Genomic DNA, 16039 nt, shown 5'->3' with positions numbered 1-16039 from the left:
TATAACCAGATACATTATATTATCAAAAGTATTGGGACACCTGCCTTTACACACACACATGAATTTTAATGGCATCCCAGTCTAATGCCTCGTACACATGATTAGATAATCGTACGACTTATCGTTCGCATTTTGTTGCATAATACTAATATCGAATTCAACAGTGCATTTTGCGCTCTATGAAATGTATGATTTTTTCCGTATGATTCTGGAAAACCTTCCTGTTTCCGTAGCTACGTATCAGAAATAATGTCAAATACGTATGACCCCTGTGTCTGCCACGCCTTTTGGCTATTTCCATTTGTATTGTTCTCCCATCTCCTTCAGGGTTATTTTCGTGTTTCCAATCATGCGTGGTGTTTGTCTATCGATCTTTAGCCAACGCATACTGTACTGATTAAACAATTGTCGTTCACTGGGCTATCGTCCAATCAAAGTGTTCGTGTTTGTCCCTTCTAGTGTTGCTCACAAATATTCGCATTACGAATATTCGTTACGAATATGGCATATTTGAATATTCGCGAATAACTCGAATTTCGCGGCCAAAATTCGCTATTCCGAATATTTGTATTTTTTCAAATTTATTTTTAAAACAGATCACATCCTATCGACGTCTAAAAGCATTGCTGGTATGATTAGAGACCCTGGACCGAGTAGCTAAGCTGAGGCGATCCTTTTATGTTGCCGAATATTCGCAATCGCGAATATTCGATTTCCGAATATTCGCAAATACTTTCTCCGCCCTTCTTTTGCATCAGAGCCAATCAGAGTTCTCCTACCACAGTTGTCAAAATTTCGCAATCAATTTCGCATTCGCATTAGCAAAATTTCGATAAAATATCACGAATATTCGCGAATACTTTCTCCGCCCTTCTTTTGCATCAGAGCCAATCAGAGTTCTCCTACCACAGTTGTCAAAATTTCGCAATAAATTTTGCATTCGCATTAGCGAAATTTCGATAAAATATCACGAATATTTGCGAATACTTTCTCCGCCCTTCTTTTGCATCAGAGGCAATCAGAGTTCTCCTACCACAGTTGTCAAAATTTCGCAATCAATTTTGCATTCGCATTAGCGAAATTTCGATAAAATATCACGAATATTTGCGAATACTTTCTCCGCCCTTCTTTTGCATCAGAGCCAATCAGAGTTCTCCTACCACAGTTGTCAAAATTTCGCAATCAATTTCGCATTCGCATTAGCAAAATTTCGATAAAATATCACGAATATTTGCGAATACTTTCTCCGCCCTTCTTTTGCATCAGAGGCAATCAGAGTTCTCCTACCACAGTTGTCAAAATTTCGCAATCAATTTCGCATTCGCATTAGCGAAATTTCGATAAAATATCACGAATATTCGCAAATACTTTCTCCGCCCTTCTTTTGCATCAGAGCCAATCAGAGTTCTCCTACCACAGTTGTCAAAATTTCGCAATCAATTTCGCATTAGCAAAATTTCGATAAAATATCACGAATATTCGCGAATACTTTCTCCGCCCTTCTTTTGCATCAGAGCCAATCAGAGTTCTCCTACCACAGTTGTCAAAATTTCGCATTCGCATTAGCGAAATTTCGGAATTTTTTTTTTTTTATAAAATATCACGAATATCCGATTTTAGCGAATATTTCACGAATATTCGTCTATATATTCGTAATATATCGCGAAATCGAATATGGCGTATTACGCTCAACACTAGTCCCTTCGGATATTGTTGGACGAACTGTCATGATCGGCTGTCGAAAGCTGTGTACTAACGATCAAACTATGGTGATCGTTCGTAGGGTTCAATATTGAGTTGGCCCACCCTGTGCAGCTTTAAAAGCTTCAACATTTCTGGGAAGGCCGTCCACAAGGTTTAGGAGTTTGATCATTCCGCCAGAAGTGTATTTGTGAGGTCAGGCACTGATGTGGATGAGCAGTGTCCATTCTAATTAATCCCAAAGGTGTTCTATCAGGTTGAGGTCAGGACTCTGTGCAGGCCGATCAAGTTCCTCCACCCAAAACTCGCTCGTCCATGTCTTTATGGACCTTGCTTTGTGCACTGGTCCAGATAATTTGGTGGAGGGGGGATTATGGTGTGGGGTTGTTTTTCAGGGGTTGGGCTTGATTTCTTAGTTCCAGTGAAGGGAACTTTTAAGACGTCAGCATACCAAGACATTTTGGACAATTTCATGCTCCCAACTTTGTGTAAATAGTTTGAAGATGGTCCCTTCCAGTGCACAAAGCAAGGTCCATAAAGACATGGATGAGCGAGTCTGGGGTGGAGGAACTTGACTGGCCTGCACAGAGTCCTGAGGGCTGGTGCAAGGATGTTTGACACTCTAGGCGAAACCTCATTTTGCCGCCCCCTCCTTGGCCCCACCCCTGACTCAACCCCCATTTCCCTGCCCATGTATAATCCACCTTTTTAATGAAACGCCCATCAAATGCATCCTTATCAGCGCCCATCAAATGCAGCCTCACCAGCGCCCTTCAAAGGCAGTCTCATCAACGCCCATCAAATGCAGCCTCACCAGCGTCCTTTAATGCAGCCTCACCAGCGCCCTTTAATGCAGCCTCACCAGCGCTCATCAAATGCAGTCTCACCAGCACCCATCAATGCAGCCTCACCAGCGCCCATCAAATGCAGCCTCACCAGCCCCCATTAATGCAGCCTCACCAGCCCCCATTAAAGCATCCTCACCAGCCCCCATTAATGCAGCCTCACCAGCGCCCATTAATGCAGCCTCACCAGCGCCCATCAAATGCAGCCTCACCAGTGCCCATCAATGAATGTTTGCTTGCTTCCACTCATTAGGGAGTCGAAACACAGACACAGTCCTCCACTACCACTTCACCTCTGACACTATGTGCGAACGGAGCGGCGAATGCCTGCTGATGCTGAGACTTAGCACCAGATTCTCAGAGGAGATACGACGGCGTATCTCCGAGTCTGAGCGGTCGTATCTATGCGCCTGATTCTTAGAATCAGTTACGCATAGATTTCTATTAGATCCGACCGGCGTAAGTCTCTTATGCCGTCGGATCTTAACTGCATATTTACGCTGGCCGCTAGGGGCGTGTACGCTGATTTACGCCTAGAAATATGTAAATCAGCTAGAGAGAGGCAAGTACTGTATTCACAAAGTACTTGCCTCCTAACTTACGGCGGCGTAGCGCAAATGTGACCGGCGTAAGCGCGCCTAATTCAAATGAGGATGGGGGGCGTGTTTTATGTAAATTACTCGTGACCCGACGTGATTGAAGTTTTTTACGAACGGCACATGCACCGTCCGTGGACATATCCCAGTGTGCATTGCTCCAAAGTACACCGCAAGGACGTATTGGTTTCGACGTGAACGTAAATTACGTCCAGCCCTATTCACGAACGACTTACGCAAACAACGTAACATTTTCAAATTTCGACGCGGGAACGACGGCCATACTTAACATTGACTACGCCTCCTAGGGGGCAGCTTTATCTTTATGCGGCGTATCTCTTACGGAAACGGCGTATCTTTACTGCGACGGGCATACGTACGTTCGTGAATCGGCGTATCTAGTCATTTACATATTCTACGCCAAACTCAACGGAAGCGCCACCTAGCGGCCAGCCTAAAAATTACACTTTAATGAATGAATGACTTGTATAGCGCAACGCATGCGAACTGAATCGCCTCTGGGCGCTTTTTCCAGCCTGTGGGCCAGATTCATGAACAATGGTGCAGATTTGCACCGGCGTGGTGCATCATTTTTAGACTACACCGGTCCAGCGCGGAGAGGCAGTTAGGTGATTCAAGAAACTTTTTTTGTCTACGATGCCCCAGCGGGGCGGATTTTAGACGGCGTAAGGCGGGGTAAGGCCAACTGGGAGTCACCCTATGCTAATGAAGTGCCGACCGTGGCGCAGGGGTCACGCTGGGGAGCATCTTAGACCGCACATGCTCAGTGACATCCAGGGGTAAATGCCCCAATCTGCACATGCTCAGAACTGCGCCCCGGCGTGATCCCTGAGCTACGCCGACCCACTACCAAAGCCCAGTCCATGAATCAGCCCAGACTTCCGCCCTGCAGGTGCAAATGTACTGAAGCTTTTTTTTTTCTAAGCTAGGTCGTTTGCATTGTGGTGGGGCAGTTATGGCTGATGAGGAATCCTCAGGTGGGCGGATGACCAATTTCAGCCCAGAGGAGAGGGCTGTAATTATTGAGGGCCTCTCCCAACATGGGGACCACCTCTATGGGCCACAGAGTGGCTGCCCCTGGCATGTTGGCACACAGATGTGTTGTCCAGCAAGTGTTGTTGCTCAGGTCGTGTGTAACGCTGCTGCTTTAGCTGCTCTCCAGCTGACCTCTGCAAGTTTGGTGCAAAGTTACCCCTGCTTTTATGAGGTGTAACTTGGCGCCGGAAATTTCAGCTCCGCGCAACGGGCGTAGCCTGCGCCGGTCAAGCTTAAGTTGATGAATCGGCCCAAAAACCTCATTTGCATATTTAAAACACAAAAACCATGGCCGCGCCAGATCCGACCAGCGTAAATCTGCACCAACGCCGCGCCGGCGTGGAAAGGTTACACCGAGGCGATGAAGTATATTTGGAGGCGTAATCTGGTTCTCTGGGTAAGGCGCAGCGAAACCCGCCAAAGCAAATCTGCACTTACGCCGCGCATCTACCAAAAAAACGGTGTAAGTGCTTCATGAATCTGGCCCTGTATCTGCTTGGCTGGTGCGGTCATTTTTACCCCGTAGGATCGTGACACGCTAGGGACACACAGTCATACACACATATATACATATATACTGGGCCAATTTTGGACGAGATCCAATTTACCTACCAGCATGTCTTTAAGATACGACGGCGTAGGAGACTTACGCCGCTCGTATCTTAGCCTAATTTAAGCGTATCTGGTTTCCAGAATACGCTTAAATTAACGCCGGCGTAGATTTAGAGTTACAACGGCGTATTTACTGATACAACGGCGTAACTCTCTATGAATCTGGCTATTAGAGTATAATAGACGAACAGTAAGTCACAATCATGCAATTTGAGCGCACTGTGCAGACATTTCTCTTTAACAAATGCGTGAGTCAGAAATTTGTTGCAAATTCCAAACCTTCATGACAACTTTTCTGATTAAAAAAAAAAACCTGCATATTTATCATAATTGGGATCATATCGTAGGCTATTCATTGCTATATTAACTCATTTCTCTGGCTCATCCTTGTTATAAAACTTTCTTTTTTTTTACAGACTAAATGACATTTAAGTGCCTGATCCATAATTTTAATTATGGATTAGAAAAAAACATAAGTCTATAAAATTGACAGCGGGCAGACAGGAGGTAAAAAAGAAGAAAAGAGAAAAATAACTTTTTTTTTTCAAGCTGTCAAACTGTCACGTCAGGATCCTAAGATTCCTAATAACGGTGGTTGCCTGGGAAACATTTATGTCAAATCTCCACACACACACACGTGTATTTCACTGATAATAGATAATATGAACAAGAGCGATCATGTACCTAAGCTAAAACCGGAGAAAACTTCTATCTTAATTGGATGTGTCGGGTTTGATGGACACATAAAGCAGCATTTTCCTTTTACCATAAAGACACAAATATATGATTAGTCAATTGCAGATATTTAGATTTAAAGATCAAGAGAACTTGTTTTTTTCACACAGTTTACTCCTTTTATTTAACCACTTCATTACTGGGCACTTAAACCCAGTTCGTGCCCAGACCAATTTTCAGCTTTCAGCGCTGACGCATTTTAAATGACAATTGCGCGGTCATACAACACTGTACCCAAATTATATTTTTATCATTTTTTTTCCCACAAATAGAGCTTTCTTTTGGTGGTATTTGATCACCTCTGCGGTTTTTATTTTTTGCGCTATATACAAAAAAAGACAGAAAATTTTGAAAAAAAAAAACTCATTTTTTTACTTTTTGTTATAATAATATCCCAATTTTTTTTATATATATTTTTTTCTTCGGTTTAGGCCAAAACTTATTCTTCTACATATTTTTGTTAAAAAAAAATCGCAATAAGCGTATATTGATTGGTTTGCGCAAAAGTTATAGGGCCAGATTCACAAAAGAGATACGACGGCGTATCTCCTGATACGCTGTCGTATCTCCTGATACGCCGTCGTATCTCTGTGATCCGCCCGTCCTAACTATGCGGCTGATTCATAGAATCAGTTCCGTATAGATAGCCAAAAGATCCGACAGATGTAATTGACTTACACTGTCGGATCTTAAGGATGCAATTCTAGGCCGGCCGCTAGGTGGCGAGGCCATTGCGGTCGGCGTAGAATATGCAAATGACTAGTTGCGGCGATTCCCGAACGTCCGTGCTGCCCGTCGATCTAACTTTACGTCGTTTCCGTCGAGTTTCGCCGCGTAAAATTAGGGCTGAGCCCTAGGTGTTCTAAGCCATGTTAAGTATGGCCGTCGTTCCCGCGTCGATATTGAATAAATCACGTAGTTTGCGTAAGTCGTTCGTGAATGGCCATTTACGTTAACGTCTAAACAAATGACGTCCGTGCGACGTCATTTAGCGCAATGCACGTCGGGTAATTTTCCCTACGGAGCATGCGCAGTAGGTTCGGCGCGGGAACGCGCCTAATTTAAATGGTGCCCGCCCCATTTGAATTAGGCGGGCTTGCGCCGATCGGATTTACGTTACACCTCCGCAAGTTTACAGGTAAGAGTTTTGAGAATCAGGCACTTATGCTCTAAACCTGCGGCGGTGTAACGTAAATGGGATACGTTACGCTGCCGTGGAGTAACGTAATTCTATGTGAATCTGGCCCATAGCGCCTACAAAATAGGGGATAGATTTATGATTTTTTTTTTAATTTTATTTTTTTTACTAGTAATGGCGGCGATCTGTTTTTTTTTTTTTTGTCAGGCCTGCGATATTGCGGCGGACAAATCGGACACTTTTGACACAACTTTGGGACCATTCACATTTATACAGCGATCAGTGCTATAAAAATGCACTAATTACTGTATAAATGTGACTGGCAGGGGTTAACACTAGGGGGTGAGGAAGGGGTTAAATGTATTCTCTGGGTGTGTTCTAACTGTGTGGGGGGGAGGGGGCTGACTGGGGGAGGTGACCGATGCTGTATCCCTATGTACAAGGGACACAGCATCGGTCTCTCTCCCTGACAGGACGTGGAGCTCTGTGTTTACACACAGAGCTCCACGTCCCTGCTGTCACCGCCGATCGCAGGTACCTGGCGGACATCGCGGCTGCCAGGCACGCGCATCGGCTTCCCAGCGATGCGCCGGGCAAATTGTTTCCCCGCTGCGCGACCCCAGCGGCGCGCACGGGGAATGAAAACAACAGGACGTCCAGGGACGTCCTCCCGGCACTTGAGAGCTGTGCTGTGGACGTCTTTCGTCTACAGCGCGGGTCTCAAGTGGTTAAAGGAGTTGTAAAGGATTTTTTTTTTTGCTGAAATGACTGTTTACAGGGTATAGAGACATAATAGTTAACTGATTCCTTTTAAAAACGATTAAAAATAGATAAAAATCAATCATATAATGTACCTGTAGTTTCTAGTTTCGTTTTTGCATGTTATTTCCTGCCTCTGTGCTGTACAGAGCCATAGAGCAGTGATGGTTTGGAAAACGAAACTAGAAACTCCCAGTACTGTGGTGATCAGGAAACAGACAACCAGGAAGTGTCCAGAACAGAGAAGAATTACAGCAACATCAGAGCAAAAACGAACAATGAGGACATGAAACCAGGACTGCAGTAAGGTAAAGGAAGCTATTTAGCTAAAAAAAAAAATCTTTAGTGACCCTTTAAAGCATGTATGTGCTTAAAGCTGAACTCCAGCCTCCCCTCCGGTCCTGCACAGGTTTTTTTTTCAGCAGGAACGTGGGGGCAGGGCCGACGCTGCCAGTAGGGGGCGCAGCCACTGCCGCTGACTTCCCTACTAGCCTGGACGGCAGCGGCGGCCCGTAATTCACAGGGCAGGTGCACCGCGCCCCTATACATGCGTCCGGCCACCTAATTTACATGCGTGATTAGAGCCTGAGGCTCTTATAAGGCTTAAAAAAAAAAGGATGGGCTCTGGGCACAGAGCCCACCCAGTTGTGTGACAATGGCGAATTAATATTCGCTATTGTCACACTGATTCTCCTCTCGGGCCAATCAAGAAGCGTGTCCTAATGCCCCGTACACACAATCCGAAAATCGGATGACAGAATATATCAGGAGATTAAAGAGGAAGTAAACCCTCTTTTTTTTTAAAACACCATGCAAGGCAAAGGCATAATGAGCTAGTAGCTCATTATGAAGTACTCACCTGAGATCAAAGCCCCGCAGCGGTGCTCGGTCACCTCCTCTGTCGGCACCATCTCTCCATGCGTCACTTCCGCATATCGCGGCTCCGACAGGTAAGCCTTAATCTAGGCTTACCTGTAGGTTAAAGTGGTCTGTACGAGTTTACAACCACTTGAAAACCATTGCTTTTACAAAAATAATTGTCACCAAGGCAAAGGTTTTACTGTTCATTCCACAAATTCAAAATGAGTGGAACCATGCAGTATAATTTTGAGAAAACTGTGAGGTTTGTTTAGCCACTGCACGCTGATATACGTTGGCAGAATGGCAGCGGTAGGGAAATGGGCGTACCTGTATGTCCCCTTTAAGAATGCGTGTGGTGGGCGCGCCGCCACACTCCCTGTGATTGTGCCCGCGGGATCCGCGGACTTGATGTCCGATCGGGTCACAGAGAGGCAGAACAGGGGGATGCCTGTGTAAACAAGGCATTTCCCTGTTCTGTCTAGTGACAGGACACTGATCATCTGCTCCCTGCAATCGGGAGCAGCGATCAGTGTCGTGTCACAGTTAGGCCGCCTACACGCGGTCGGTCCAAACCGATGAAAACGGCCTGAAGTCCAGTTTCATCGGGCCAAACCGACCGTGTGTACGGCCCATCGGTTTGTTGTCCTTCGGACAAAATTTAGAGAACTTGCTTTAAAATCGAACCGATGGACCGCTGACCGATAGGTCAAAACTGATGGTAAGTACACAACATCCATCCCCTGTCATCTCCCTGCGAGGATCATCAAAAGGCCCTGGCTGGGGTTTGCAGCCGCAAGCTCTCCATTGCTTGCCATCCGGTAAGCCTCCATCCTTTATTTAGTGGTGTTGGTCACCACATATGATTTCAACATATGAATTTATTTTCTACATTGAAGAACCTGCTTACAATCATTTTTGATTGATACAAAGACTTTACTGCTAGTTATGTGGTTCATTCCCTTCTAAACTTTGGGTCTTTGCAATTTTATTTTCATTAATTTTGTTCTTTGTTATCAATTGTTTGTTTTAGCTTAACCTTTATTAATAGCGCAACATTTTCTTTTCCAAGTACACAAAAGCATCGGTTCAAAAAAAGCTCAGAATCAAGTCGACGCATGCTAGGACACTCTTAACCCCTAGTTGTTAACCCCTTCCCTGCCAGAGTCATTTACCGAGTAATCAGTGCATTTTTATAGCACTGACCTCTGTATAAATGTAAATGGTCCCAAAATAGCGCCAAAAGTGTTGCAGTCATGATAAAAATCGCTGTCATTACTAGTAAAAAATATATATATATCTATATATATAAAACTCAACGTGTGTGTGTATGTATGTATGTATGTATGTATGTTCCAGCATCACGTCCAAACGGCTAAAGATATTAACATGAAACTTGGCACACATGTTACTTATATGTCAGCAACAAACATAGGATAGGTGGTTTAACCCTTACCCACCCCCATTTGCCATGGTCGGGGTTTTTCTTTAAAGTCCCATTCAACTCTATGGGAAATACATGTTACTTCATAACTTCCAAACGGCTGTACATATTTCCATAACACTTGGTCACATGTTACTTATATGTCCACTTAAACTATAGGATAGTTAATTTATCCCTTAACTGCCCCCATTTGTGAGGGTCGGGGTTTTTGTTTAAAGTCCCATGCAAATCAATGGGAAATGTATGTTCCCACATAACTTCTGTACGCCTGGAGATATTTCAATAATACCTGCTACACATATTACTTATATGCCAAATAAAAATATATGACAGTTAAATTAACCCTTACCTACACCCTTATATAAAAGATGGGTATATTTATATTACTATGATTTTCCTCCCCAAAAGGTTAAGATAGGAAGACCGGGCAACGCCGGGTATTCAGCTAGTATATTAATAAAAATGCCATAATTTCTATGCCCTATTTTGTAAACGCTATAACTTTTGCGCAAACCAATCAATGAACGCTTATTGTGATTTTTTTTTACCAAAAATATGTAGAAGAATACGTATCGGCCTTAACTAAGGAAAAAAAATGTTTTTATATATTTTTGGAGGATATTTATTATAGCAGATTGTTTTGTTTTTCTAAATTGTCGCTCTATTTTTGTTTAAAGCGCAAAAAATAAAAACCGCAGAGGTGATCAATTACATCCAAAAGAAAGCTCTATTTGTGGGGAAGAAATGACGTCAATTTTGTTTGCACGACCGCGCAATTGTCATATTAAAGCGACGCAGTACCGAATCACAAAAAGTTCTCTGGTCAGGAAGGGGGTAGATTCTTCCGGGGCTGAAGTGATTAAAGATGAGTCGCACAGATCAAGGCTTTTTTCTTTGAATTAATCTCTTGTTTTTCTCAACGGATCTGTGTTACCTCAGTCCTTCTGGATATGTGCCACAGCAGTGTCTTTTATTTATTTTTTGCTTCTTTTGCTTTTTTGATCACAATTGACAGCGCTGCCTTGATGAAAGGGGAGCCATCATGGCTCTGAAGCATTACATCTTTTTCGGTACCTAATAAAAGCTGGCATTGTGCTGGTGAGTGGTGATGTCTGCTAATCACCTGAACTCACCATACTTATTAAAGTCTGACCATACCATCTCCTTCAGATTTACCAAACATACAGGGCCGGATTCAGGTAGCCCAGCGTAATGATGTGCGGGCGTAACGTATTCATAAATAATACGCAAGTTCCGTATTCATAAAGAATACACAAGTTCCCTATTCATAAAGAATACGCAAGTTCCGTATTCATAAAGAATACACAAGTTCCGTATTCATAAAGAACTTGCGCCCTAAGTTACGGCGGCGTAACGTATGTGGGCCGGCGTAAGCCCGCCTAATTCAAATGGGGATGATGTGGGCGTGTTTTATTTAAATTAATGGTGACCCCACGTATTTTACGTTTTTTACGAACGGTGCATGCGCCGTTCGTGAAAGAATCCCAGTGCGCATGCTTGAAATTCTGCCGCAAATCGTCATTGCTTTCGACGTGAACGTAAATTACGTCCAGCCCTAGTCCAGCGAACGACTTACGCAAAACGACGTAAAAAAAATCAAAATGGTGGCTGGCATGATGTTCCTGACAGGTAAGCTTTAACAAGAGCACCATCCATTGTTCTACACTACAGCACCCACAACTCACAGGTCTGTATGCTATATGGAGTGCATCAGGTTTCTTAAAGTAGAAGTATGGCCAAGTTTGTTCTGCACTCCTGTGACGTCACACAGCTGGTCCAGGCTCCTGAAATATCCCAACCACATGGTCGGGATTAACACAGATGCCTGGACCGGCACCTGGCTCAGCCTCTCATCTATCTGCTGAGAGGCTGAGCCAGTCCCTCCCACCCCCTCCATAGTCGTGTTCCAGTGAGCACTGGAGGGGAGAGCAGAGAGCCACTGACTGACAGTCACAGCTCCGTGCTCTGAACGGAAGGGGAGAACTAAGGGCCAGATTCACAAAGGAGATACGACGGAGTATCTCAGATACTCCGTCGTATCTCTCAGAGTATCTATGCAACTGATTCATAGAACCAGTTACGCATAGATATCCCTAAGATCCGACAGGTGTAATTGTTTTACACTGTCGGATCTTAGGATGCAGTACCGCGGCCGCCGCTGGGGGGAGTTCGCGTCGTAAACCAGCGTCGGGTATGCAAATTAGGAGTTACGGCGATCCACGACGGTTTTTCGCGTTCGCTATGTCGCCGCTAGTCTAGTTTCCCGTCGCAAAGTTAGTCGTCGTTTTTGTACAACTTTGTGTATTTATTGACAGTTCTGGGAATAGTTTTATTTTTTCTTGTCCACTTCCTGCTCCGCAGCTTCCTTGGCTCTCTTGGCGCGGATGCCAAAGAGGCGTGCGTTGGCTCAGTGTATGGTCGTCGTTTTTGGTGCCTTAACTTTACACAGCAATCGTATTGCTGTATAAAGTATGGCCGTCGTTCCCGCGTCAAAATTTAAAAATTCACGTCGTTTGCATAAGCCGCCCAGGAATACGGAATTACGCTACGCGCGTCGCGGTTCGAAAAAATGACGTCACTTCACGCAAAGCACGGCGGGATTTACGAAACGGAGCATGCGCAGTAGGTCCGGCGCGGGAGCGCGCCTAATTTAAATGGCACACGCCCATTTAAATTACGCGGGCTTACGCCGGAGGCCGCCGGCGTAGTTTTCATCGCAAGTGCTTTGTGAATCAGGCACTTGCGATGAAAACTTGCGGCGGTGTAATGTATCTACGATACGTTACGCTGCCGCACTTCTACCTGAATCTGGCCCTAAGCAATCGGTGGTGTTTGATCGCTCAGTTCTCACTGCAGAGCCGACGGGGGACAGATGAAGTATTCAATCGATGCTGAATCCACCTAGGTGAGTATAATTGTTTGTTTTTGTTACATCCTAAACTTCTCTTTTAAATGTTTATTGCTGCTTTCAAGAACAACTAGTCCACTCTTGGCTACATACGGATTAAAAATGTAAATTATAAATATCCCATTTCCCATACACTGGAGATTTCCAGAACAGTTAATATAAAATGTGACATTCTGCGATTAGATGATGACATTCTATTCTTTCTTATCATTTTTTATTTCATTAATATGTTCATTTCAACTGAGTTGATTTCGACCTTGCTGGAAATTAATGCGATTTTAATAAAGCCTCCTCATCTTCAGTGAAACTAGAACTATTAATTAAAAGTTTCATTTTTTAGAAGGAGAAGAAAAAAAAGGAAAAAAATCTTATTAGCAGAAGATTTACAGGTCAGCAATATGACATCCTTTATTTCCCATCAACCGTTTAATAAACCCTCTGAGACCCAAGACAATTATGCATTATCAAAAATATTTGTAAGGAGGATCTGAAGAAAATTGGATTTAAATTTGGAGTTTATTACCAAAGTTTGTTAGACTAATGCCGCGTACACACGTTCACTTTTTGCGATGAAAAAAAATGTCATTATTTATCATGAAAAAAATGACATTTTTCCAACTTCATCATTGAAAATGATGTTGCCCACACACCATCGTTTTTGAAAAATGATGAACAAAGCGACGGCACTCTAAGGGGGAAGTTCTATTCGCCTTGAGGCTGCTTTTAGCTGGTTACTTGTTAGTAAAAGATGATTCGTGCTTTTTTGTCTGTTACAGCGTGATGAATGTGCTTACTCCATTATGAATGGTAGTTTTACCTCCCGTCTCATAACTTGCTTCTGGGCATGTGCGGGTTTAAAACTTCGTTTTTGCCCACACACGATCATTTTTTACGACACAAAAAATTACATTTTAAAAAATGACATAAAAAATTGAAACATGTTCGAATTTTTTTTTGGACGTTTTTCAGAAGACAAAAAGCCCACACACGATCATTTTAAATGACGTTTTTAAAAATGTCATTTTTTTTCATCACAAAAAGTGATCGTGTGTACGGGGCATCAAAGTAGATTGATGCAGCATTTGTATTTTGTTGAGAAAATCTGTCAAGCAGCTGGTATTGCAGACCATGGGCCAGATTCACAGAAGAGATACGCCATCGTATCTCTGTGATACGCCCGTCCTAACTATGCGTCACGCATAGATAGCCCTAAGATCCGACAGGTGTAATTGACTTACACGGTCGGATCTTAGGATGCAATTCTAGGCCGGCCGCTAGGTGGCGATTCCATAGCGGTCGGCGTAGAATATGCAAATGACTTGTTACGGCGATCCACGAAGATCCGTGCGTTCGTCGCAATCTCGTACGTCGTCGCTCGTCAGTTTTTCCCGTCGCAAAGTTACACCTGCTTTAACATGGCTTATCTTTAGATCAGCCATGTTAAAGTATGGCCGTCGTTCCCGCGTCGAATTTCGATTTTTATTTTTTTTTTGCGTAAGACGTCCGGGAATATGAAATGCCGTTACGCACGTCGCAGTTAAAAAAAACGTTGTGGCGCCGTAATTTCGCGCAAAGCACGTCGGGAAATTTGAACACGGAGCATGCGCAGAACGTTCGGCGCGGGAAGGCGCCTAATTTAAATGGTGCCCGCCCCATTTGAATTAGGCGGGCTTGCGCCGAGCGGAATTACGTTACACCGCCGCAAGTTTACAGGTAAGAGCTTTGTGAATCAGGCACTTACGCTGTAAACCTGCGCCGGTGTAACGTAAATCAGATACGTTACGTCGCTCGGGAGCAACGTAATTGTACCTGAATCTGGCCCCATATTCTTAATATGCTAGTTGCTGGGCTGTGATATTCAAAGCCATAATCCAGGAAAACAGTATAATAAGTGTTCCGACTTCACTCTGTATCCTACATTAGTATCCTTGTTTACCAATCTTGTTCACCTATCCCTCCCACCCACCACTCTCTCTACCCATTCACAAGTCAAAAAATGGCTGGGGTGATGAGCTGTGGTGGGGCATATTATTTGTGGTGGGGATCCCCTGGCCAAACTTAAAGTGGATGTAAACTTGATTTTTTTTTCCCTAATGAAGACTTCTACCTGGTACAGTAGAGGATATCAATTCATCTGTGCCCAGTCTTGCCACAAATAGTTAATCCAGCTCTGAGCAATCCTTTTGTCTTTTTTAAGTAAGATAATAAAAACAACATACATATAAGTTTGTGTCGCCACATCCCCCACTGCTGTGACTGACATCTCATTTCTTTATCTCATGAATGAGCATGAGAGCAGAGAGTGTGTTACGATTCCAGCTTCACATCCCTCCACCTTTCTTCTCCAGCTCTACCAGGATTGGCTGCTCCACACCTCAGCATGATTGGGCATGCTGAAGTCATGTGGTGCCTTTTCAGAGGTTTGACTGGATGTTACTCATCATGGGGCGTGATCCTTGAGATCAGCAGAAGATCAGTGTGACTGAGGAGGATATTCATGGTGCAGTCAAATTCCAGAGCCAGCGGAAAGAGCAGTTGGCGAGTATAGAGGTGGGAGACCCACCAATTCCAGAGTTTTGCGGGGCTCCTACTGCTGAAGAGGGTGATATTTGCAAGGTAGGGATACATGCAGAAGGCTTGCATTTATATATACATTAATACTGTGCTATTAGATTATACTGGGTGAGTGGTGGGTTTACATCCACTTTAAGCTTTGTATCTACCTTGCAAAATAAGCATAATCAAAGATGTATCACCAGGCAAAGTGACCATCCCCGGAGTCTTCGGGACCTTGTGAGAACCTGATGGTGGACCCAAGTGTTCACATCATCCGGTAGCAACATGGGCGATCATAGAAGGACCCTTCCACTTTTTAGTTCATAAGAAGAAATAGGACTCTGGTTCTTCATGTGATCGCTGACTCAGGTGGGTTTGGGGTCTGTAACGACACCCCGAGTATGAAAGGGGTTAAAGTCGTTTAGGACATTCCATTCCCGAACACAAAGGCAGCTACCGAACACTCCAATCAGCCGAACAAGAAACCCATACGAATAATTCTCCCCCAAGTACGAGACAAGGTTATGTGTTGAGGGTCAAGCAAGAATCAGACTTTATTGAAAGGAATACAAGTCTTATATACAGTAAAAGAGGAGGTGCATACCTCCTGCTCATATTACTCTGAAAATACACCTGTGACCAGACCTAATTAACATGAGCTAATTAACTAATCCCTTTAAGCAGCCTGGTCATTGTTATGATAAATCAGGATTCCACTACAGGTCAGACGTGTTGTCACAGAGCTTCACACAGAAGAGGATACATTATCATAAGTTTAAACACAAGACATATTCTCATAATAGCAGGAGC

This window comes from Rana temporaria, chromosome 2, assembly GCF_905171775.1.
Source record: "Rana temporaria chromosome 2, aRanTem1.1, whole genome shotgun sequence".
In the NCBI taxonomy this organism is placed as follows: domain Eukaryota; kingdom Metazoa; phylum Chordata; class Amphibia; order Anura; family Ranidae; genus Rana; species Rana temporaria.
Note: the sequence above shows the minus strand (reverse complement) of the source record.